Consider the following 24130-nt stretch of genomic DNA (forward strand, 5'->3'; position numbering starts at 1 on the left):
GGCAGGGACACGATGGGCCGAATGGCCTCCTTCTGTGCCGTAAATTTTCTATGATTCAAGGAGGAGAAAAAAATAACTTTTAGGGATCGGGTTTGTAGTCGCCCCAGCAGATGGGAATGGGGTGGTAGCAGCTCGGAAAATTGTGGTGCTGTACTTACCACCTCATTCCCGTTCCATTCCTACCCGCTGACATTTTCCTGGGGGCCATCACATGGGCGGCACAGATGCCTACCTGAGTCTAATTGGCCTCCTATGTCATACTAAGGGCCTCAACAATTTTTAGGTATCAATGTGTGCGCACCCTTCACCATTGGTATCAGGCATTGAGCGGCCTAACCAGCAGCATTTAAAGGGACCGCTCCAGGCCACTTCATAAAAAGTAAGTTTATGTTTTGCTTTAAGATTTTTGTGAAAGGTGAATGCTCCCTCTAGCCTCACAAAAATCTTCCGATCCACTTTCGGTCTGTCCGTGCCCTCCCCCCCCCCCCCCCCCCGACTAATTCCCACCTGAACAGTGCTCACAGTTCGCTAGGATTATACAAATGAGGCTTGGCCCTTAAAATGGTGCTGGCCTCTCCCCAGGAACTTTGGGCAGGCTTCCTCCCACCACTGCATGAAGTCCACTCGTAGTTACAATCTACCTCTCACAGTCATGTAAATATCGCAGAAAAAAGGAGAAAGGTTTTGAAGAGAGAATAATAAATAAGAGAAGTACTTGCCTCTCCCAGGCAATTCCACGTGAGATCTCCTGATTTTATCAAAATTCCCAATTTTGTTGTTCCAAGTTCCCAATGATAAAACCTGTAAACACTTATATCAGGCTGGCAAAAGGTGGGAAGGGGTGTTCCACGAGGATCGGTGCTGGGACCACTGCTGTTCACAATTTACATTAACGATTTGAATTCAGGAATCAGAAGTACAATTTCAAAATTTGCAGACGACACCAAATTGGGGGGTGTAGTTAATACAAAGGAAGAATGTGACAAAATACAGGAGGATATTAATAAACTGGCAGAATGGGCATGTAATTGGCAAATGAATTTCAATATAGATAAGTGTGAGGTGGTACATTTTGGTAGGAAGAATAAGGAAGCCACATACTGTTTGGATAATAAGAGTCTAAATGGGATAGAGGAGCAAAGGGGTCTAGGGGCACAGATACACAAATCATTAAAAGTAGCGACGACAGTTAATAAGACCATTAAGAAGGCAAATCAGGCACTGGGGTTCATTTCCAGAGGGGTAGAATTGATAAGCAAAGAAGTTATGTTAAACCTGTATAGAACCTCAGTGAGGCTACACTTCGAGTATTGTGCACACTTCTGGTCTCCATATTATAGAAAGGATATAGAGGCATTGGAAAGGGTGCAAAATAGATTCACAAGTATGATACCAGAACTGAGAAGATATCAGGAAAGACTGGACAGGCTGGGGCTCTTTTCTCAGGAAAGGAGAAGGCTGAGGGGTGTCCTGATAGGGTTTGATAGGGTAGATGTGGAAAAAATGTTTCCACTTGTGGGGGAGTCCAAAACTAAAGGTCATAAATATAAAATAGTCACTAATAAATCAAATAGGGAATTCAGGAGAAACTTCTTTACCCAAACAGCGGTAAGAATGTGGAACGTGCTACCACAAGGAGTAGTTGAGGCGATTAGCATAGATACATTTAAGGGGAAGCTAGATAAGCACATGAGGGAAAAAGGAATAGAAGGGTGTCCTGATAGGGTTAGATGAAGTAGGGAGGGAGGAGGCTCTTGTGGAGCATAAACGCCGGCATAAACCAGTTGGGCCGAATGGCCTGTTTCTGTGCTGTAGTTTCAATGTAACTCGATATCAAGCACCTAGTTTCTCAGTTTATTTTTGGAGTGGGGATAGGGGTGTGGGAAGGGGAAGGATGGGCCACATTACCTAAATACCTCTTAGAAATGCTTATTTGAGTCTTGGCTTTCTCTGTTCAGGTAAGCCTATCATGTGTACCCATATTCACATTTTTAAAAAAAAAATTGGCCTGAGGTGAGTTTCTCAAATTGCTGCAGGAAGCCACACCTCCTCGCTGTGCAAAGTCAGATACAAGCCCTCTGTTCACTGCACAGTCTGAAGTGAAGCCTTCCCTGACATTTCTCTTACCTACAGAGCTACAGAAAATAAGCCAGAGTGTTCCTGAACACAGTAAGTTTTGGTCTTAAATATCCTTAAAAATGTTGATGGTTCTGGTTGGATGCCCAGTACATTTTTGTACTAATGCTCGGTTGGACCATTAGAGTGAACTTGCTTTGTAAAACATCTTTCTACTAATCTAAAATTCACACTTCAGTGATTTAGCAAGCAATAGGTCTGAGCCGACTAATTCAGGAATGCTTGCACTCCTCTTTACTAGATTTACTGGCTGCTGTGTGGTTATTTGGGTGCCTCCACTAACTATTTCATACCCAAAGCAACCCGAAGTGATGATCTCCATTAAAAATAATGGATGTGCCGTAACTTTCTATGATTCTATGTTTCCCAGAGTAAGAGAAAACTGTACAATTTACTTTTAAAACATTGGGAAGAATCTGACGCCAGTCAAAGGACTTTGAATTCTGACAAGTCTTAACTTGTATTAGCTTTCTCGATGAAGCAAAAGTACAGGATTCAGTCAGGAAGAACTATCTAACTAGACTGTCCTGTAACTGGAGCAGTTACACGAGTACAGAATCGACCCAGGAGAAGTAAGATCAAGCATTTCCTTGTATCAGAATTTATATATTAGGTGTTGGTTTGCCTTTTTGTTCGTATTTCTATTATAGCTTCCTGCATTGAGGTTTTTCCCCTGTTTCTGTATTTTTTTTATATCTCTTTTGTCTGTTTTTTCTGTAAAGGTTTTATAAGTCCTTCCTGTTCTAAATTACATGGTGGAAATTTAGGGAACTCGCACTCTACAGGAAGGTGATCAATGCCATTTAAACAACGGGAAAGTGGATTTTAAATCCCAGTAAGAGTCATAGAATCATAGAAAGGTTACAGCACAGAAGGAGGCCATTCGGCCCATCGAGTCCGCGCCGGCTCTATGCAAGAGCAATGCAGCTAGTCCCGCTCCCCCGCCCTATCCTCGTAGCTCTACAAATTTTTTCCTTTCAAGTACTTATCCAGTTCCCTTTTGAAGGTCATGATTGAATCTGCCTCCACCACCCCCTCAGGCAGTGCTTTCCAGATCCTAACCACTCACTGCGTAAAAAAGTTTTTTCTCATGTCACCGTTGGTTCTTTTGCCAATCACCTTAAATCTATGTCCTCTGGCTCTTGACCCTTCTGCCAATGGGAACAGTTTCTCTCTATCTACTCTGTCTAGACCATTCATGATTTGGAATATCTCTATCAAATCTCCTCACAACCATCTCTGTTCCAAGGAGAACAACCCCAGCTTCTCCAGTCTAACCACGTAACTAAAGTCCCTCATGCCTAGAATCATTCTAGTAAATCTCTTCTGCACTTTCTCTAAGGCCTTCACATCTTTCCTAAAGTGCGGTAACCAGAACTGGACACAGTACTCCAGTTGTGGCCAAACCAGTGTTTTATAAAAGTTCATCATGACTTCCATACTTTTGTACTCTATGCCTCTATTTATAAAGCCCAGGATCCCATATGCTTTTTTAACTGCTTTCTCAACCTGCCCTGCCACCTTCTATGGTTTGTGCACATATACACCCAGATCTCTCTGTTCCTGTACCGCTTTTAGAGTTGTGCCCTCTAGTTTATATTGCCTCTCCTCGTTCTTCCTACCGAAATGTATCACTTTGCATTTTTCTGCGTTAAGTTTCATCTGCCACGTGTCCGCCCATGCCACCAGCCTGTCTATATCCTCTTGAAGTCTATCACTATCCTCCTCACTGTTTACTACCCTTCCAAGTTTTGTGTCATCTACACATTTTGAAATTGTGCCCTGTACACCCAAGTCCAAGTCATTAATATATATCAAGAAAAGCAGTGGTCCCAGCACCGACCCATGGGGAACACCACTATACACCTCCCTCCAGTCCGAAAAACAACCATTCACCACTACTCTCTGTTTCCTGTCCCTTCGCCAATTCTGTATCCATGTTGCTACTGCCCCCTTTATTCCATGGGCCGCAATCTTGATGATAAGCCTACCATGTGGCACTTTATCAAACGCCTTTTGAAAGTCAATCTACACCACATCAACTGCATTGCCCTCATCTATCCGCTCTGTTACCTCTTCAAAAAACTCTGTCAGGTTAGTTAAATACGATTTGCCTTTAACACATCCGTGCTGGCTTTCCCTAATCAATCCACACTTGTCCAAGTGACTGTTAATTCTGTCCCGGATTATTGTTTCTAAAAGTTTCCCCACCACTGAGGTTAAACTGACAGGCCGATAGTTGCTGGGTTTATCCTTACATCCTTTTTTGAACAAGGCTGTAACATTTGCAATTCTCCAGTCTGCTGGTACCACCCCCATATCTATGGATGTTTGGAAGATTATGGCCAGTACCTCCGCAATTTCCTCCCTTACTTCCCTCAGCAACCTAGGATGCATCCCATCCGGACTGGGTGACTTATCTACTTTAAGTACAGTCAGCCTTTCAAGTACCTCTTTTCCCATTTTTAGCCCATCCAGTATCTCAACTATATCTTCCTTTACTGAGACTCTGGCAGCATTTTCTTCCTTGGTAAAGACAGATGCAAAGTCCTGATACTCTAGTATGCTTACAAGATATGCAAATTGTTCTATTTTAATACATTTTATATTTGCATGTAACATGAAAAGGAAAAACTGCAAACGCTAGAAATCTGAAATAAAAACTGAAAATCCTGAAATACTCAGCAGATCAATCATAAAGAGAAAATTGACAGGTTGTTGGCACGTTGGCTGTATTTTTTCATTCATTCTTGAGATGTGGGCATTGCTGGCAAGGCTGGTGGTGGTGAGCCTTCTTCTTCAAATGCTGCAGTGTTATTCATTGTTTGATACAACTAAATGGCCTACTAGGCCACTTCAGAGGGCAATTAAGAGTCAACCACATTGGTTTGGGACTGGAGTCACATATAGACCAGACCAGATAAGGACAGCAGGTTTCCTTCCCTAAAGGACATTAGTGCAGTTGTTGGGTTTTTATGCCAATCTGAGAGCTTCATGATCACTTTTAGTGATACCAGCTTTTTTTTCTTTTTTTTTCCTAAACTGAATTCAGATTCTCAAACTGCTACAGTGGGATTTGAACTCGCTCTCTCTGGATTTCCAAGATTTCTGGATTACTAGTCCAAGTATCATTACCACAACACAGCCATATCCCATATAAAGTGAAATGTCATAATCTCTGCCGATGCTGACTGACCCACTTTGCATTTCCAGCATCTTTAAAAAAAAATGTTATCTACGCGCACCTTTATGAACATAACCACAATATTTTTAACTTGTAGTGGTTGTGTTTTAAAATATTGGACAATGTGCCAAAACAAAACTCAAGTTAGACTTTTCCCTAAGCCTGATCTCTAAACCACATTTTAGGTCTTTCAGAAATGAATAGGTTTTCGAAGAAGTTTCTTTAACAGTAGTGTTCTAGAGAAAATGTTCAGTAGCTTTCCTTTTCCAATATTTGCAAGTGTAGTATTATCACCAGTCACTGATCTCTCATTGATAAATCTGGGTGATACGGATGATAATTGACAGAGCCATGCAGATTATCTGATCTGCTTACAGGCCATGTTATAGTATACTGTTATTGACCCAGTATACCATCGGTGAATCTGAAGTACAGACAATGGGCTCGATATTAGGAGGGTTGCGGGTTCGCGGCGAGGGTGCGACTGGGCGCGTGGGTAACGTGCCCTGTGAAATCAGTCTGCCCCACGTGCGATCACAGCCTAATTGGATCCACTTACCTGTTCTTCCGGGTTCCCCGCTGCTGAGCTGCACGTCGGGCGGGCTGCGCATGCGCAGTAAGGTCTGTCAACTGGAGGAGCTCTATTTAAAGGGGCAGTCCTCCACTGACTGATGCTGCAACAAATAGGAAAAATTACAGCATGGAGCAGGCCAGGGGGAAGGCTGCTCCCAGGTTAATGATGCCTCACTCCAGGTATCATTGGATGGGGTGAGGAGGAGGAGGGGGAGGACAGAGATCTTCCCCCCCGGCAGGCGGGAGGAAGCGGCCTGCCTCTGCCACCAGGAAGGCCTGGCTCAAGGTGGCAGAGGAGGTCACCAGCACCACCAACATATCGCCCACTTGCATACAGTGCAGGAGGCGCTGCAATGACCTCAGTAGGTCAGCCAAAGTGAGTACACTTACTCATTCCCCTACACTCCATCTGCCACATCACCGCCCCTACCCCACATCTCCTTCTGCACTGCCAACACTACTCTGTCACATCACCCCTCATACCCACTAAAACCTCATCCTCATCTTACCTGCACTTACTCACCTCGCCAGTACTCATCCCGCCACTACCACTCAACCCAATCCTCATACAATCTCATGGCTCTATCTCATACTCACCCTCTCATGCATCTCTTTCACAGTCAGCCTCACTCAACCTGCCACTACCTGTGCTGCAGCCACAGGGCATGCATCACATATGTGCAGTAGGAAGCGTAAGGCAAACATGTTGTGAGCATGAAGGGGATGCACAAGGGTGTTTGAGGGTTTGTCATGGTTTTTACTTATATTTAATTTCTGACCAACTCACATCACATATTATATTGGCACCACTACTGCCACGTCTTTGCGAATCTTGTCTGGTTTGTGCAATAATGCCCTTTCCTGAGGATCACAATGAAGACCCACACCTGATGCCACCCATTGTGTCACTGCAGAGTGGGTGTAGGTGTATTTGCAGGGCTGTTTTGTGCAGACGACTGAGAGACGTCGGCGATGTCCCCGGTGGCACCCTGGAAGGATGCGGAGGAGAAGTTGTTGAGGGCAGTGGTGACTTTGACAGCGACAGGTAAGCAGATGGTGCTCGGGCCAGCCGGGAGCAGCTCAGCATGAAGGAGGCTGCAGATGTCCACGACTACATGTCGAGTGACTCTGAGCCTCCATGTGCACTGCTGCTCAGAGAGATCCAGGAAGCTGAGCCTCGGTCTGTGGACCCTGTGGCGAGGGTAGTGCCCTCTGCGAAGCATCTCTCTCTGCAGTTGCCCTCCCTCCTGCTGTGCAGGTGGATGTGTCACGGCACTGTGTTGTGGAGCTCCACGTGTCAGAGGTGGACGGCGAGGCTGGTGATGCTGTTCGCCCTCCGAGGAGGTCATGACTGCAGCTATGGCGGCCCCCATCCGGAAGATGTACATCTGAGGGCGTCCACAAGGTAGGTACATGTGTCTGGACCCCGGGGTAAGTGTGCAAGTTGGTGACTTTGATTGTCAGGAGGAGGGTGGTGGTGGCCAAACTTTGTCCCAAGTGACAGAGTGGCCTCCTGCAATGAGTGAGGGTCTCCCCCCACCCCACCTGTCAAATGGACCTTTGCAGCTGCCACAGGCTGATAGATGCATAACATCCATTTCAACTGGGAATGTTTCCCCCAGTAGGGGAAACAGTCCCAGTTGTTTCTAAAATCCCATCCCTCCTGAAATATTCCCTTAATCAGGTCTGTTAACGACCTGAAATAGCAGAATAAATGCTGTCAAGTGGACCCCGCTGGCTTTAATTGCCTGCGGGAGTCCCACATGCGGGGGCTGCGCGCACATGTCAGCGCGTCTGTGGGGAACCCGGAAGTGGGCGGGTTGGAGCCGGGCTCCCGACCCGCTCCGGGATTCCCCGATTTTCGGAGCCCCCCCCGCCAGGAACGCACCCGATAGCGGGTGCTAATATTGAGCCCAATATGTGTATTGTTTATGCAGTGCATATATGATAGTGAGTTGTGAAATGTAGAGATTATTCTTAGTGACATTCTGTGGTAAGCACTATGAGGAATGCCTGTGTTGAGAGGGACAGAACATTCTTTCAGTGTTCGCACTCGGTGTCACCTAGCCAGATATAACACAGTTTGGTGCTCCATTTATTCTATGCCAACAATGCACTTAAAATCTATCTTCAGAAGAACCCCCACCATTGCATTAGTATGCTTCAAACCGTACTTTTGTGTGCCCTAGGTTTTTTTCCCCTGCAATAAAAGTAACAGAAAGTTGGGTACTTACAGTTTATGTTATGACAAGCCCATTGTCCACTATTTTGACCTATATGTCTATTTTTTAAATCTTTTATCTCTGAGGCCCCATAGCCCACTGAACGATCAGCACAATGTCTTTATGTTGTGAGGCTTACATTGCGTTGTTTTGGAACATATTTTTTGAAGCAAAAAAAATACTTTGCTTCATTCTTCAGCTTTTTCTCCCGTGTCACAGAAACACAATTTGGCAATGAACCAGGTTTACAGACTGGCTTTGCACCGGGATAGGATACAGCTTTTTATTGGATTGAGTTCTTTGGGCCAGGATGAAACCACAACAGCACTCCTCGGATAGTCACCCAGCCCAGGCCCAGCTTTAACTTTATTTGACCAGGAATATGCTCGTGTGTGGTGCATTTGTAGGTGTGTGCGTTTGTGTATATGTGTGTGTGTGTGTGTGTGTGTGTTGTCTTTTTAAAAAATTTTAGCCTGTTATCATAGTGAAACCCAGATATAATGTGGAATAAATTTTACAGCATTGTTAATACTTCCCAGCATTCTGGAAATCCTAGATTCTCAAAAATAAGAGATTAAGACGGTCAAATATTTTGGGTAGAACAGTGTTATATGGGGAGATCTGATAATGGAATTGCTCATTAGTCATGTTGTGGTATTACAATATTAAATATCCATAATATAATTGTAATAATCCTGTGCCCTACTGTAATGCTAAACAGCCATGAGTTTGTCAATTACATTACATCAAGAAAAGTGGTTATGATCACCCTTAAGAAGCTTTTGTTTTTAAATAATAAACCCCTAATGCAATCTGTGTCAGTAATGTTATCTTCTGGTAATGATGCATGAAATATAACTTGAGTGGGAGGAAAGCCATAAGCCTTTAGCATATTCCTGCCACTTAACAAGCTTATCAAAAGTCATGCATCATTGTGTGCATTTTTGCACCACAAAGCCTTCTAACTGGTGCTTCACTACAATGAAGGAACTACTGCCCTATTTTTAAATAGTCTTTGTATGCATTTTTGGATTCATGCAGGTTTTTAGACTTCCTGTTTATAGGAAAGTAAAAAATAATACCTCCATCCTATCTGAATATTCAATAGATTGCACCATTATAGATATATGTATATTGGGATATGGAAAGGGAAGTGTATGGGGCTAGTTTACACTCCTTTATTGTTCTGAGAGCTCGAGCCAGATGAAGATGAAGAGACTAATGGAATAAGATTTTGCAATTAGATGTGAAAGGAGGATGTTGGAGATTACGTGGGAAAGACAAAGAGGCCAACACTGAAGTAATGAGAAGTGATCTGTGCGCAGTAACAGAACGTGTTAAGTGAGAAGATTGCGATGGCCAGTACATCTGTTATACAGCTGAAGATTAATATCTTTAGAAGATGAAATGAGTCTCAGCGGAAAATGACAGTTTGGAAGTTTGAAGCTGGGGTGATGGGGTTGTGTAAGGAAATGCCTGAATGAAATAGCAACAACAAGCAGATAGTTGCAGGAGCTGGTAGTGGCATGAATGTGGTGCAATAGTCTTGTGGTGTTCATGGCAAGCCTGGTTACAATGACTGACAAGTACATAATCATAGAATTCCAAGCGGCAAAAATCAATTCCCTTATATACAATTCGATATACAAGCATAAAGTGTTCCTCGATCATGCTTTTAACAATCTGCAAACTGAATATAGAGCTACACATAAACAGCTACTTTAATGTTTATTAAAAAGGATAATTCAATAATGTATCATCTCCGCAGTGTGAATGCTGCATAACTAATACATTTTGTAAGGCTCAGTGGGACAGAATTGGTATGCATTTCGTCTATTTCTCAGGTCAAAAATGGGCACCACAAAGTGCAATTTCATGCCGGAATGGCGCCGGAAAATGCGCACAATGCAATATTGGTTGGAGCGCTCACTAGGCGTCCCTGACAGCCACCTGAAACAAATGCAGGGGTTATTACAACATGGTAATAAGGGTCCTATGCTTGAATCAGGACCCTTTTGAAAAACCAGTGTCCAGGAGCGCCCGAGATGTCACTTCCTAAACCCATCCAGAAAACCATGGCGGGAACTGTTTAGAAAACACTTCTACACACAAAGGGTGGTAGAAGTTTGGAACTCTCTTCTGCAAACGGCAATTGATACTAGCTCAATTGCTAAATTTAAATGTGAGATAGATAGCTTTTTGGCAACCAAAGGTATTAAGGGCTATGGGCCAAAGGCAGGTATATGGAGTTAGATCACAGATCAGCCATGATCTTATCAAATGGCGGACAGGGCTCGAGGGGCTGAATGGCCTACTCCTCTTCCTATGTTCCAATGTAACAGTTGGGAGCAGATTCTCACCTCCATTAAAGTAAGTCTCTGGTTAGTCATTTTAGGCTTCTAGGGTACTTTTGGACCAATTTGTTTTGGCAAGTGTTTGGCTGTGAAATACTTCTGAAGAGTGAGCTTTGTGAGGTCCTGAACTCTTTCGCAAGATTTGTTTCTTCAGGGATGGGCAATAAATGCTGGCCTTGCCGGCGATGCCCACATCCCATGAATGAATAAAAAAAAGAATTGCTGAACATGGGGATTCTGCTGGACTTACCCTTGAGGTTGCTAAATCAGGAGGAGGAGCAGTAGCAAGGAAGACAGCAAAGACCTGTACAGATGCAGGAAGAGAGCGAAGGAGGGAAGGGCGTTGGAAGCCTTACAGCATGTGGGTCTTCAGAAACAGAAAATCATACCTGAACGTCACAGAGCAGCAGTATGTAAGGTGGCTGTACTTCAACAGGGAGCCAGTTGCTCACCTATCGCAGCTGTTGCAGAGAGAATTAGAGCCCAGCACCAGTACATTCGCTGCACTGCCTGTGGCAGTGAATGTAAGGAATCTTACAACACCAGGTTATAGTCCAACAGTTTTATTTGAAAATCACAAGCTTTCGGAACTTACCTCCTTCGTCAGGTGAGTGAGTGAAGGGTTCTAAAATCGCATAGCATATATTAGGCTGGGAGACGATCACAGCAATCAAAGGTGTCATTGGTGTTCAGACAGGTTAGCCACGGAAAACATTACATCCCAGTATACTGAATACACAATGGGTCAGATTACAAAGACAAAGAGAAAGAGGCCCGAAAGGCAGAGAGAGAGAGAGAGAATGTCCAGTTGTATTAAAAACAGATAACTTTTTTTTCTCTGCTGGTGGGGTAACGTGTAGCGTGACATGAACCCAAGATCCCGGTTGAGGCCGTCCTCATGGGTGTGGAACTTGGCTATCAATTTCTGCTCGCCGATTTTGCGTTGTCGTGTGTCTCGAAGGCCGCCTTGGAGAACGCTTACCTGAAGATCAGTGGCTGAATGTCCTTGACTGCTGAAGTGTTCCCCGACTGGGAGGGAACCCTCCTGTCTGGCGATTGTTGCGCGGTGTCCGTTCATCCGTTGTCGCAGTGTCTGCATGGTCTCGCCAATGTACCATGCTCCGGGGCATCCTTTCCTGCAACGTATGAGGTAGACAACGTTGGCCGAGTCACAGGAGTATGAACCATGTACGTGGTGGGTGGTGTCCTCTCGTGTGATGGTGGTATCTGTGTCGATGATCTAGCATGTCTTGCAGAGGTTGCCATGGCAGGATTGTGTGGTGTCGTGGACGCTGTTCTCCTGAAAGCTGGGTAATTTGCTGCGAACGATGGTCTGTTTGAGGTTGGGTGGCTGTTTGAAGGCGAGTAGTGGAGGCGTGGGGATGGCCTTAGCGAGGTGTTCGTTGTCATCGATGACATGTTGAAGGCTGCGGAGAACATGGCGTAGTTTCTCCGCTCCGGGGAAGTACTGGACGACGAAGGGTACTCTGTTGGTTCCGCCCCGTGTTTGTCTTCTGAGGAGGTCTATGCGATTTTTCGCTGTGGCCCGTCGGAACTGTCGATCAACGAGTCGAGCGTCATATCCCGTTCTTACGAGGGCGTCTTTCAGCATCTGTAGGTGTCCATCGCGTTCCTCCTCGTCTGAGCAAATCCTGTGTATTGGTTGGGCCTGTCCATAGGGGATGGCCTCTTTGACGTGGTTAGGGTGGAAGCTGGAAAAGTGGAGCATCGTGAGGTTGTCTGTGGGCTTGCGGTAGAGTGAGGTGCTGAGGTGCCCGTCTTTGATGGAGATTCGTGTGTCCAAGAAAGAAACCAATTCTGAGGAGTAGTCCATGGTGAGTTTGATGGTGGGATGGAACTTGTTGATGTTACCGTGGCTCTAAACATTTATGTCTCTGGCTCCTTCCAAACTTCTTGTGGGGACATCAGCAACATCAGTCTGTTTGCCGTACATACGGCAATCAGGAAGGTGACAGGCGCACTGTTTGCAAGGTGCCAACGCTTCATTTTTTTTTGTGTGTCGGCAGCTGCTGTTCTGCTGTTGCCATTTACAGCTCCTCTAGACCCATCTTTTGTTTCTTAACCTGTCCCATTACCACCCTCCTTGCCTTGCACCATCATCCCTTTTGTCATTTAATCACTCTTGCCCTCACAGGTCTTCCCTTTCGTTCTTTTCTCCCCTTCCCCCCTCCCCTTTCCCTAGCTCTGTACTTGCTTAAAAACTGTTAACTCTTTAACATCTTCCAGTTCTGACGAAAGGTCTTCGACCTGAAACATTAACTCTGTTTCTTTCTCCACAGATGCTGCCTCACTTGCTGAGCTTTTCCAGCATTTTCTGTTTTTATTTCAGATTTCCAAATTCGCAGTATTTTGCTTTTAATTCATTAGCTTCCCCATTGAGTCTGACAAGCAGGAGAAACGAGCACTGGGATTTGCCCACACGCGCATAGACTGCACACTCATAGCTTTGCATGTTTCCCATCACCAACCAGCACTGCTTTTCAACAAAAAGGGCTTCCATTCGCTCAACGTACAATGTAATGTAGTTACGCGGGTAACTCACGCCTAAAACTCCGCAATCTTTTAATTCACATCCAGATGACAGGTGTCCCTGGGCCCAAATGCAGAGGAAACTCCAGGCCTTAAATTTTATATCTGTTCAGTCGCTTAACTAAGATGAGGCACAACTTGTGTTATATTTTGGCAGTTTCTAACTTTTATTTAAGCGACTACTAAGTAGGTTATGGAGGTCTGTAACTTGATTGATATGAAAGAAACCCAGTCAGTTTTATCAGGTTTTCGATGCTCTGTCTATTTTGTTGATAGTGACCAGGATTGTGAAGAATAGGCCTATATTCTCTGGAGTTTGGACGATGGAGAGGTGATCTCATTGAAGCGTATAAAATTCTTAGAGGGCTTGAAAGGGTAGATGCAGAGAGGTTGTATCCCTTGGCTGGAGAGTCTAGAACTAGGGGACACAGTCTCAGGATAAGGGGTGGATGATTTAGGACTGAGATGAGGAGGAATATTTTCACTCAGAGAGTGGTGAATCTTTGGAATTCTCTACCCCAGAGGGCTGTGGATGCTGAATCATTGATTATATTCAAGACTGAGATCGCTAGATTTTTGGACTCTAGGGGAATCAAGGGGTATGGGGATCGGGTGGAAATGTGGAATTGAGGTCGAAGATCAGCCATGATCTTATTGAATGGGGGAGCAGGCTCAAGGGGCTTTATGGCCTACTCCGGCTCCTATTTCTTATGTTCTTATGTTTATCATTCTGCAACATTTGATATGGTTGATCATGCCATCCTCCTTCATCTCCCCTCCTTTGTTTAGCTCCACTGCCAAATGGTTTCACTCCTACCTATCTGAAAGTAGCCAGTGTTTCTCCTGCAATGGCTTCTCTTCCCACTCCCTGCACCAGTACCTCTGGAGTCTCCTAAAGGATCTACCTTTGCCCCTCTCTTCTTCCTCAGCTACATGTAATCGCATCCACAGGCACAGCTTCTGTATGTATGCTAAGGACATCCAACTATATGTGCACCACTGCTTTTAACCCCACGACCACCTTTTTAAAAAATTGTTTTTGGGGTGTGGGCAATGCTGACAAGGCCACATTTATTGCCCATCCATAGTTGCCCTGCAAAGGTGGTAGTGGACCTTCTCTTTGAAGCACTGCAGTCCTTTTGCTGATATTGCTCCCACAATTGTGTCAGGAGAGAACTTCCAGGATATTGACCCAGTGATGATGAAGGAATGGTGATATATATCCAAGTTAGGATGGTGTGTGACTTGGAGGGGCACTTGGAGGTGCTGATGTTCCCACAACATTGCTGCTTTTGTCCTTCTAGGTGGTAGAGGTTGCAGAGGAGGAAAATGTTGTTGAAGTAATCTTAGCAAGATGTTGCAGTACAATGTCTGAATTATATATATTGCAACCACAGTGTCCCGGTGGTAGAGGTGCTGCATATTGAGTTCAGTGGCAGGGATGCCAGTCAACCAAACTGCTCTGTTGTGGATGGTCTCGAGCTTTTTGAGTGTTGTCATGGTTGCATCCATTCAGGAAAGTAGAGAGTATTTCGTCACACTCCTGACTTGAGCCTTGTAGATGGTGGAGAGGCTTTGCCTTTATAGCTGCAGTGTTGGTATGGCAGATCCAATTCATTTTCTTGTCAATGATGGCCCTGAGGATATTGATAAGGAAGAGTTCAATGATAGGGCGGCTGTTGAAGGTCAGGCAGAGATGGCAGGGCTATCTCTTGCTCGAGGTAGTGATTACCTGGAACTTATGTGAGGTGAATGTTACCTGCTACTAGGTGAGTCCTTCAACTGAATATCAGGAACACTGAAGCCATTATTACTAGCCTCTTCCATAGACTCCAGTCCTTTGCCACTGATTCCATCCCCTCCCAATTCTGTCACTCAGGCTGAACCACACTCTGCGAAACCTTGGTATCCTGTTCAATCCAGAGCTGAACTTCAAACCCCACATCCTGTCCATCAATAAGACTGCTTATTTCCACCTTCGCAACATCTCATACTTCCACTGCTACCTCAGCCCTTCCACTGTTGAAACTCATATCCATATTATTGTTTCTAAACTAGATTAGTTGAATGGCATCCTCGCTGGCCTCCATAAACTCCAACTATTCCAAAATGCAGCAGCCCATATTCTATCCTGAAAGAAATTAGTATTAGTAAAAAAATAGTACTAGAGAAATTAATGGGACTGAAAGTCGATAAATCCCAAGGACCAGATGATCTACATCCCACGGTTTTGAAAGAGGTGGCTATAGAGATAGTGAATGCATTGGTTGTCATCTTCCAAAATTCTATAGATTCTGGACTGATTCCTGCAGATTGGAGGGTAGCAAATGTAACCCCACTATTTAAGAAAGGAGGGAGAGAGAAAACAGGGAACTGAAGGCCTGTTAGTCTGACATCAGTAGTAGGGAAAATGCTGGAATCTATTATAAAGGATGTGATAACAGGACACTTAGAAAATAATAATAGGATTTGGCAGAGTCCACATGGATTTATGAAAGGGAAATCATGTTTGACAAACCTTTTGGAGTTCTTTGAGAATGTAACTAGTAGAATAGATAAGGGGGAACCAGTGGATGTGGTGTATTTGGATTTTCAGAAGGCTTTCGATAAGTTCCCACACAGGAGGTTGGTGAACAAAGTTAGAGCACATGGAATTGGGGGTAATATACTGGCCTGGATTGAGAATTGGTTAACAGACAGAAAACAGAGATTAGGAAAAAACAGGTCTTTTTCAGGTTGGCAGACTGTGACTAGTGGGGTACCGCAGGGATCGGTGCTTGGGCCCCAGCTAGTCACTGTCTTCATTAATGATTTGGATGAGGGGACCAAATGTAATATTTCCAAGTTTGCTGATGACACAAAACTAGGTGGGAATGTGAGTTGTGAGGAGGATGCAAAGAGGCTTCAAGGGGATATAGACAAGCTAAATGAATGGGCAAGAACATGGCAGATGGAATATAATGTGGAAAAATGTGAAGTTATCCACTTTGGTAGGAAAAACAGAAATGCAGAGTATTTTTTAAATGGTGAGAGATTGGGAAAAGTTGATGTTCAGAGGGACCTGGGTGTCCTTGTACATGAGTCACTGAAAGCTAACGTGCAGGTGCAGCAAGCAATTAGGAAGGGAAATGGTATGTTGGCCTTTATTACAGGAGGATTTGAATACAGGAGTAAAGATGTCTTACTGCAATTATATAAGGTCTTGGTGAGACCGCACCTGGAGTATTGTGTACAATTTTGGTCTCCTTACCTAAGAAAGGATACACTTGCCATAGAGGGAGTGCAATGAAGGTTCACCAGACTGATTCCTGGGATGGCGGGATTGTCGTATGAGGAGAGATTGAGTAGTCTTGGCCTGTATTCTCTAGAGTTTAGAAGAATGAGAGGTGATCTCGTTAAAACATACAAAATTCTTACAGGGTTCGACAGGGTAGATGCAAGGAGAATGTTTCCCCTGGCTTGGGAGTCTAGAACCAGGGGTCACAGTCTCAGAATAAGGTGTAGGCCATTTAGGACTGAGATGAGGAGAAATTTCTTCACTCAGAGGGTGGTGAATCTTTGGAATTCTCTACCCCAGAGGGCTGTGGAGGCTTAGTCATTCAAAATAGAGATTGATAGATTTCTAGATATTAAAGGCATCAAGGGATATGGGGATGGTGCAGGAAAATGGCGTTGAGGTAGAAGATCAGCCATGATTTTGTTGAATGGCGGAGCAAGCTCGAGGGGCCGGATGGCCTGGTCCTGCTCCTATTTTTTATGTTCTTATGTTCTTATCCTGCACTATGTACAGCCCATCAATTATTGTCATTCTAACGCATTAAGTTTGAAATCTTCATCCAGATCTTCAAATTAATCCACAGCCTCACTCCACCCTCTCTCTGCAAACTCTTCCAGCTTTACATCCCCTCCTGTATCCATAGGTCCTTTGACTTTAGCCTTTTGTGCAACCCTTTCCTCTTCACCTCACCATTGGTGGTAGTCTCTTCTGCTGCCTCAGCCCCACTCTCTGGATCCCCATCTCTAAAACCTCCACCTCGCTTCATTCTCTACTTTTAAAAACCTACTCAAAATCCATCTATTTCACCATGCTATCGGCCATCCCGTCTAATCTCTCCCTGCGTAGTTCAGTGTCCATTCCTCTGTCTCTATCACAAAATGCTTTGCGATACTTTTTACATTAAAGGCGGCATGCAAATGCAAGGTAGTGCCAGTGACAGAGGTGATGGTTGCTGTACTCTACAAAGTCAGTAATCCAGTCAAGTGACAACTTAAACCCCAAGACCAAGGTGGTTTGTTCTGAGTCCTGAGATTCAATTGCTGTCTCTTTATTTTCTGTTGCTGATCAATCATAGAGTCATACAGCACAGGAGGCCATTCGGCCCATCGTTCCTGTGCCAGCTCTCTGAGTTACCAATTAGTCCTTCTCCCTTGCTTTTTCCCATAGCTCTACAAATGTTTCCTTTTTAAATAAAGATCCAATTCCCTTTTAAAAGTTACTATTGAATCTGCTTCCACCACCATTTCAGGTAATGCATTCCAGATCATAACAACTCACTGAGTAACAGAATTTCTCTTCACCACCCCCCCAACCCTAGCTTTTTTGCCATAAATCTGTGACCTCTGGTTACCGACGCTCTTGCCAGTGGAAACTGTTTCTCCCCATCTACTCTTTCAAAACCCCTCATTATTTTGATTCAAGTACTTTTTCCATTCATACCTTATATATAATTTCACCTGGTGCCACCGCCATGCTGCTTATCTCCTGCTATTGTTGGGTAATAATGCAAAACCGCACCAACTATTGGGCTCACCTTACAAAGGAACTCACCATCCCTCATATGTTGTATCACTTTATCGCCTTCTATGCTGTGTATGTGGTACTTATTACATTAAGAATAAATTAAGGACGGTACGATTTGTCGGAATACAAGAAATGCACATTTTTAGCGCATGGGACTTAAGTTGTCAGCAAAGGAACACAACTTTTTATTTACCCTTTTGTACTATGGAATATAATTTTATATTTACTCTTAGAGGAACCTCTGCTTCCAGGTGATCCATTAGTAACTATTGGTCTCCACATAAAGTTTCAGACACCTATATAAGATCAGTACACTCCAGGTTCCCAGAACATAAGAACATAAGAAATAGGAGCAGGAGTAGGCCAATCGGCCCCTCGAGCCTGCTCCGCCATTCAATAAGATCATGGCTGATCTGATCCTAACCTCAAATCTAAATTCATGTCCTGCCCGCTTTCCGTAACCCCTAATTCTCTTTACTTCTAGGAAACTGTCTATTTCTGTTTTAAATTTATTTAATGATGTAGCTTCCACAGCTTCCTGGGGCAGCAAATTCCACAGACCTACTACCCTCTGAGTGAAGAAGTTTCTCCTCATCTCAGTTTTGAAAGAGCAGCCCCTTATTCTAAGATTATGCCCCCTAGTTCTAGTTTCACCCATCCTTGGGAACATCCTTACCGCATCCACTCGATTAAGCCCCTTCACAATCTTATATGTTTCAATAAGATCGCCTCTCATTCTTCTGAACTCCAATGAGTAGTGTCCCAATCTACTCGACCTCTCCTCATATGTCCACTCCCTCATCCCCGGGATTAACCGAGTGAACCTTCTTTGTACTGCCTTGAGAGCAAGTATGTCTTTTCTTAAGTATGGACACCAAAACTGTATGCAGAAAGACCTAGGGAGAGAGGCAACATGAAAACAAATAGCACATTTATGAAAGTGTTTTAAAAAAAAATCTTTTGTATACTCAGCAGTGAAAAAAGAAAGTAGGGAAGAAGTTTCATTGTTTCTGAGCTTTGCTTGATGGCATGATAGTGAAACCTTTTACACATACACCTTTTCAACCAACAATAGAATATTGCCGTGAACATCTGTATACATATTTCACATACGTGCACAGGCGATATTGGGAGGTTACATGTAACACATCCATTATTGTGACATGCTTGTGTGGGACAGCAGGCAAAAGGATGTCGGCTTCTATAAGGGGGAACCCTTTGCCCTGCCCTAATGTGGATGCCTATACCACTCCTGTACCGGGAAGTGGCACAACAATGCCATTCCGTGATGCGTACGCAGCCCAAATCAGGTCAGGTCCTATTGTTCTGATGCTCCACCTAAATCGTACATCGTATCATTACAAGTTGGAAAATAGTGCGTGTTTCTCATCCATTTTCTTTGTTTGATGTGTCGCAGAAGTATAATAATTATTCACTCTCCTTGTCCAGCGTTCAAATTAGGGGATCCTAGCAGCCACAGTAGGGCTGGGAGCGGCATCCATTAATGCTGTGAGTAATGAGGTTCTAACGAACAAACCACAAGATTTGGTAAAGATGTACAAGCAATGGCCCACCCCAATAAAGGTGTGCACGGGGCTGAATCAGGCAAGGCTCATGAGCTTGTAAATATGGCAATTACCGAATCACAGGATTTGTGGGATAAAATGGAGATCATTTACTCCGGATTCTTTAAAGTTATCTTGGGCTATGGTCTATCTTGATATTCAAGCTATCATGGATGGCTACAAAATGTTGCTACAACAGACCATAGGCACTCACCTACCCTATTGGGTTTGGAGTCAACTTTCATAAGAACATAAGAATATAAGAAATAGGAGCAGGAGTAGGCCAATCGGCCCCTCGAGCCTGCTCCACCATTCAATAAGATCATGGCTGATCTGATCCCAACCACAAATCTAAAGAACACAAGAAGTCGGAGCAGGACCCGGCCACTCAGCCCCTGGGCCCTCTCCGCCACCCACAGGGCATTGACCGATCCGAACTCAGCTTCATGTCCAATTTCCTGCCCGCTCCCCATAACCCCTAATTCCCTTTACTTCTAGAAAACTGTCTATTTCTGTTTTAAATTTATCTAATGATGTAGCTTCCACAGCTTCCTGGGGCAGCAAATTCCACAGACCTACCACCCTCTGAGTGAAGAAGTTTCTCCTCATCTCAGTTTTGAAAGAGCAGCCCCTTATTCTAAGATTATGCCCCCTAGTTCTGGTTTCACCCATCTTTGGGAACATCCTTACCGCATCCACCCGATCAAGCCCCTTCACAATCTTATATGTTTCAATAAGATCGCCTCTCATTCTTCTGAACTCCAATGAGTAGTGTCCCAATCTACTCGACCTCTCCTCATATGTCCACTCCCTCATCCCCGGGATTAACCGAGTGAACCTTCTTTGTACTGCCTCGAGAGCAAGTATGTCTTTTCTTAAGTATGGAGACCAAAACTGTATGCAGAAAGACCTAGGGAGAGAGGCAACATGAAAACAAATAGCACATTTATGAAAGTGTTTTAAAAAAAAATCTTTTGTATACTCAGCAGTGAAAAAAGAAAGTAGGGAAGAAGTTTCATTGTTTCTGAGCTTTGCTTTCCCTAAGTGCACTCAACCTATTGCATTTATAGAAAAATATGCACTGTTTAGCAGAGAAATGTTAATTAGAAAAATGTAAACATGTAGTTTGCTTTAATCAAAGTAGAAGCTGGTGGAAGTGCATGCTGATGTTCCACATACCCTTGTCATTGGAGCTCTAAGTTCCTGCACTCTGAAGGCCCTACCACTAGCTTTGAACCTGTGTCTTGCAGAGACACTCAGTTGGGGAAATGGGGAAAATAAGCAATCAGAGCCACTTTCGTAGAGGCCTACTTCACATGAGCACCAACAGCAACATTGCAACACTCCTCCCAGAAAAGGGGCTGAACTAGTACAGCCAGACTAGCGCTAAGTCTCAATAATCCTGCATCAAAACTGTGTATGTAATTTTTAAACAATTGAAAATTCATTCTTTTCATAAATGTTCATTTTTTTTTCAAAAAGCTTTTGAAAGTTTGTGGAAGAGGTAAACATTGAAGGTGGTTCTGAATGGAAGGGGAAGTAAAAGAAAGACTCTCACGACCTCAGGACGTCCCAAAGCGCTTTACAGCCAATGAAGTACTTTTGAATGCTTTAACAATGAAGTCTAGAAGTCTGAAAAGAAATGGGGATGTGAATTTCCACATGGGGTTCTTCCGCTCGTCTGTCACAACTTTGGCGGAAGTGCTGCAGAAACTCCAGAAAAGGTGGGATTCTGCAGCTCTTATGTCAGAATTAGGATGGATGAGTGGGAGTGGGAGAACCCCATGGAAATTCACCCCCATGATTTATACTACGTGGTGGAGAGGGTAATTGAAGTACAGGTGCAATACTTTGACTGTTCTCCTACAGGCAACCTCTGTCTCCTCTCCCTCTTTTTGCCTTTTACTCTAATACCACAATTATATGTTTAAATGACACCCTGCAAACTGTCCAAAACCACTCTCTTCAAGAAGAAAAACTTGGAATTTGACACAATAATGAATTCCTTGTTTTTCACTCTAACGTCTGATGCAATTAATTTTTTTTTGCCAAGCTCAATTTTCATACTAAATTTACATCTGTAGACACATAAATTCAACTCAAAAATCATACAGAGCTTCAAAATTTTACTCCAATTAAACTGCATCACCTCTACCACACTAGGCAGTGGCTCAACGATGGAGTGATATGTTGGCATCATTGTTATGGTTCAAACATAGTACCAGAATTAAAGCACACCTTTGAAACTCCCTTATCATCTGCTAGTAGACGTGTGTTTGTTAAATTTTGTGGGGCCAATTTTCATAAAGAACACACATTGGGTGGATGGTGGGTGGAGCGATTGCACTGCCCACCCGATGGCACTACCGAGAGGCCCAAACTATTTTCATAGTTGGGCCTCATTTAAATGGGATTGGCGATCTGCCAGTGCTCAACAAACCTCAGGTGGCAAGTAAATGTTTTTTTAATTTCAAAAAATTCTGCCTACTGCCCCATTTTTCAGCATGAACAGGGCAGTAGGCAGATGACAATCGCCCCCAATAAGTGCAACCATATTGCACTCACCATATGGGTGCTGCAGTGTCCTCTCAAAGTTGGAGTGACACTGCATGTTCACTGTTGCTATATACCTGGCCTATGACACTCTTAAGTTCCAGAGGAAACCAGAGGTCCTCATGTGTTCAACATCAGCTCTCTCTCACTAATGGTCTCAGTTACTCTTCTGTCAGCATTCATTGTTTAAACAAGAATGTTCAAAAAAATTCAGGACTGTTGAACTCCATCCTTTTTTTACTTTTCTTAAAACGTGAGTCGATCTCTAATGGCTTTGCACACAGGTAGTAACCTAATGTACCTGGGGAGAAGGGGGTGTGTTCAGGTCAGATGCCCAGTTTACACCCCACTCAATTTTCTCCAATCAGTGGAGCGTAAAATCAGGCGTTATTTAAATTGGGCGTCCAACCTGAATGTGCCCAGATCTCGCCCGACGTGTTAAGTTAAAATCGGGGCTTAAGTGTATTCTTAAGATATGATACCCGGACTTCAAGGGTTAAGTTACGAGGAGAGATTACACAAATTGGGGTTGTATTCTCTGGAGTTTCGAAGGTTAAGGGGTGATCTGATCGAAGTTTATAAGATATTAAGGGGAACGGATAGGGTGAATAGAGAGAAACTATCTCCGCTGGTTGGGGATTCTAGGAGCAGGGGGCACAGTCTAAAAATTAGAGCCAGACCTTTCAGGAGCGAGATTAGAAAACATTTCTACACACAAAGGGTGGTAGAAGTTTGGAACTCTCTTTCGCAAACGGCAATTGATACTAGCTCAATTGCTAAATTTAAATCTGAGATAGATAGTTTTTTGGCAACCAAAGGTATTAAGGGATATGGGCCAAAGGCAGGTATATGGAGCTAGATCACAGATCAGCCATGATCTTATCAAATGGCAGAGCAGGCACGAGGGGCTGAATGGCCTACTCCTGTGCCTATGTTCCTATGTTCCTATGTTCAGGTCAAGCCGGGTTCAGAGGGCAGGGGACAACTGACCTAGGACACGCAGATGTAATTCAGTCCCCATTTTAAAGTTGTACATTTTGTTTTTTATTTTATATAATATTTTGATATAATGATAAATTATAGTTATATCAAAAAACTTACAGCAATTTAGGAAGCAGAGGTTCAGAGCATAGCAGGTTTTCCACAAAGTCGGCAGAGGAGCTGGGAGTTGCAAAACTGAGGCACTACACTGCAGTGCCTTCACTGGTGATTGTAAACAATTTTACAACACCAAGTTATAGTCCAGCAATTTTATTTTAATTTCACAAGCTTTCGGAGGCTACCTCCTTCCTCAGGTGAACGATGTGGAAATGAAGTCCTCGAAATGAAGTCGCATTTATAATTCACAGAACAATGCTTGGTGATAACAGACAGTTTTTTCAACTGCCCGTTGCCAAGGCAATCAGTGTGCAGACAGACAGGTGTTACCTGCCAGGTCTCAGAATATACAAATCACCAAAAAAAACAACAAACAAAAAAAAAACAGAGATAGAGAGGTAGAAACATAGAAAAGACAGCAACTGACCCGTTATATTAAAAACAGATAACATTTGTTCACTGGTGGGGTAACGTGTAGCGTGACATGAACCCAAGATCCCGGTTGAGGCCGTCCTCATGGGTGCGGAACTTGGCTATCAATTTCTGCTCGACGATTTTGCGTTGTCGTGTGTCTCGAAGGCCGCCTTGGAGTACGCTTACCCGAAGGTCGGTGGATGAATGTCCTTGACTGCTGAAGTGTTCCCCGACTGGGAGGGAACCCTCCTGTTTGGCGATTGTTGCGCGGTGTCCGTTCATCCGTTGTCGCAGTGTCTGCATGGTCTCGCCAATGTACCATGCTCTGGGGCATCCTTTCCTGCAACGTATGAGGTAGACAACGTTGGCCGAGTCACAGGAGTATGAACCATGCACCTGGTGGGTGGTGTCCTCTCGTGTGATGGTGGTATCTGTGTCGATGATCTGGCATGTCTTGCAGAGGTTACCGCGGCAGGGTTGTGTGGTGTCGTGGACGCTGTTCTCTTGAAAGCTAGGTAATTTGCTGCGAACGATGGTCTGTTTGAGGTTGGGTGGCTGTTTAAAGGCGAGTAGTGGAGGTGTGGGGATGGCCATAGCGAGGTGTTCGTCGTCATTGATGACATGTTGAAGGCTGCGGAGAACATGGCGTAGTTTCTCCGCTCCGGGGAAGTACTGGACGA

At 44.1% G+C, this 24130-nt stretch overlaps 1 protein-coding gene across 6 annotated transcripts in view; it reads left to right on the forward strand.

Annotated features, from left to right (window-relative positions):
• rab27b (RAB27B, member RAS oncogene family) overlaps positions 1-24130 on the forward strand; it is a 178570-nt gene that overhangs the window by 112622 nt on the left and 41818 nt on the right. The window contains exon 1 of one of the 6 annotated variants that reach the window (XM_067983658.1): positions 2061-2169. The exons of 4 other annotated variants lie outside the window; for them this stretch is intronic. The gene's annotated coding sequence lies outside the window, so the exon portion shown is untranslated. Of the gene's footprint in view, positions 1-2060; positions 2170-2690; positions 2709-24130 lie in introns of those variants that run through there. One more of the 6 variants, XM_067983694.1, reaches the window with a different exon arrangement.

This window comes from Heptranchias perlo, chromosome 1 (genome assembly GCF_035084215.1).
Source record: "Heptranchias perlo isolate sHepPer1 chromosome 1, sHepPer1.hap1, whole genome shotgun sequence".
NCBI lineage: Eukaryota > Metazoa > Chordata > Chondrichthyes > Hexanchiformes > Hexanchidae > Heptranchias > Heptranchias perlo.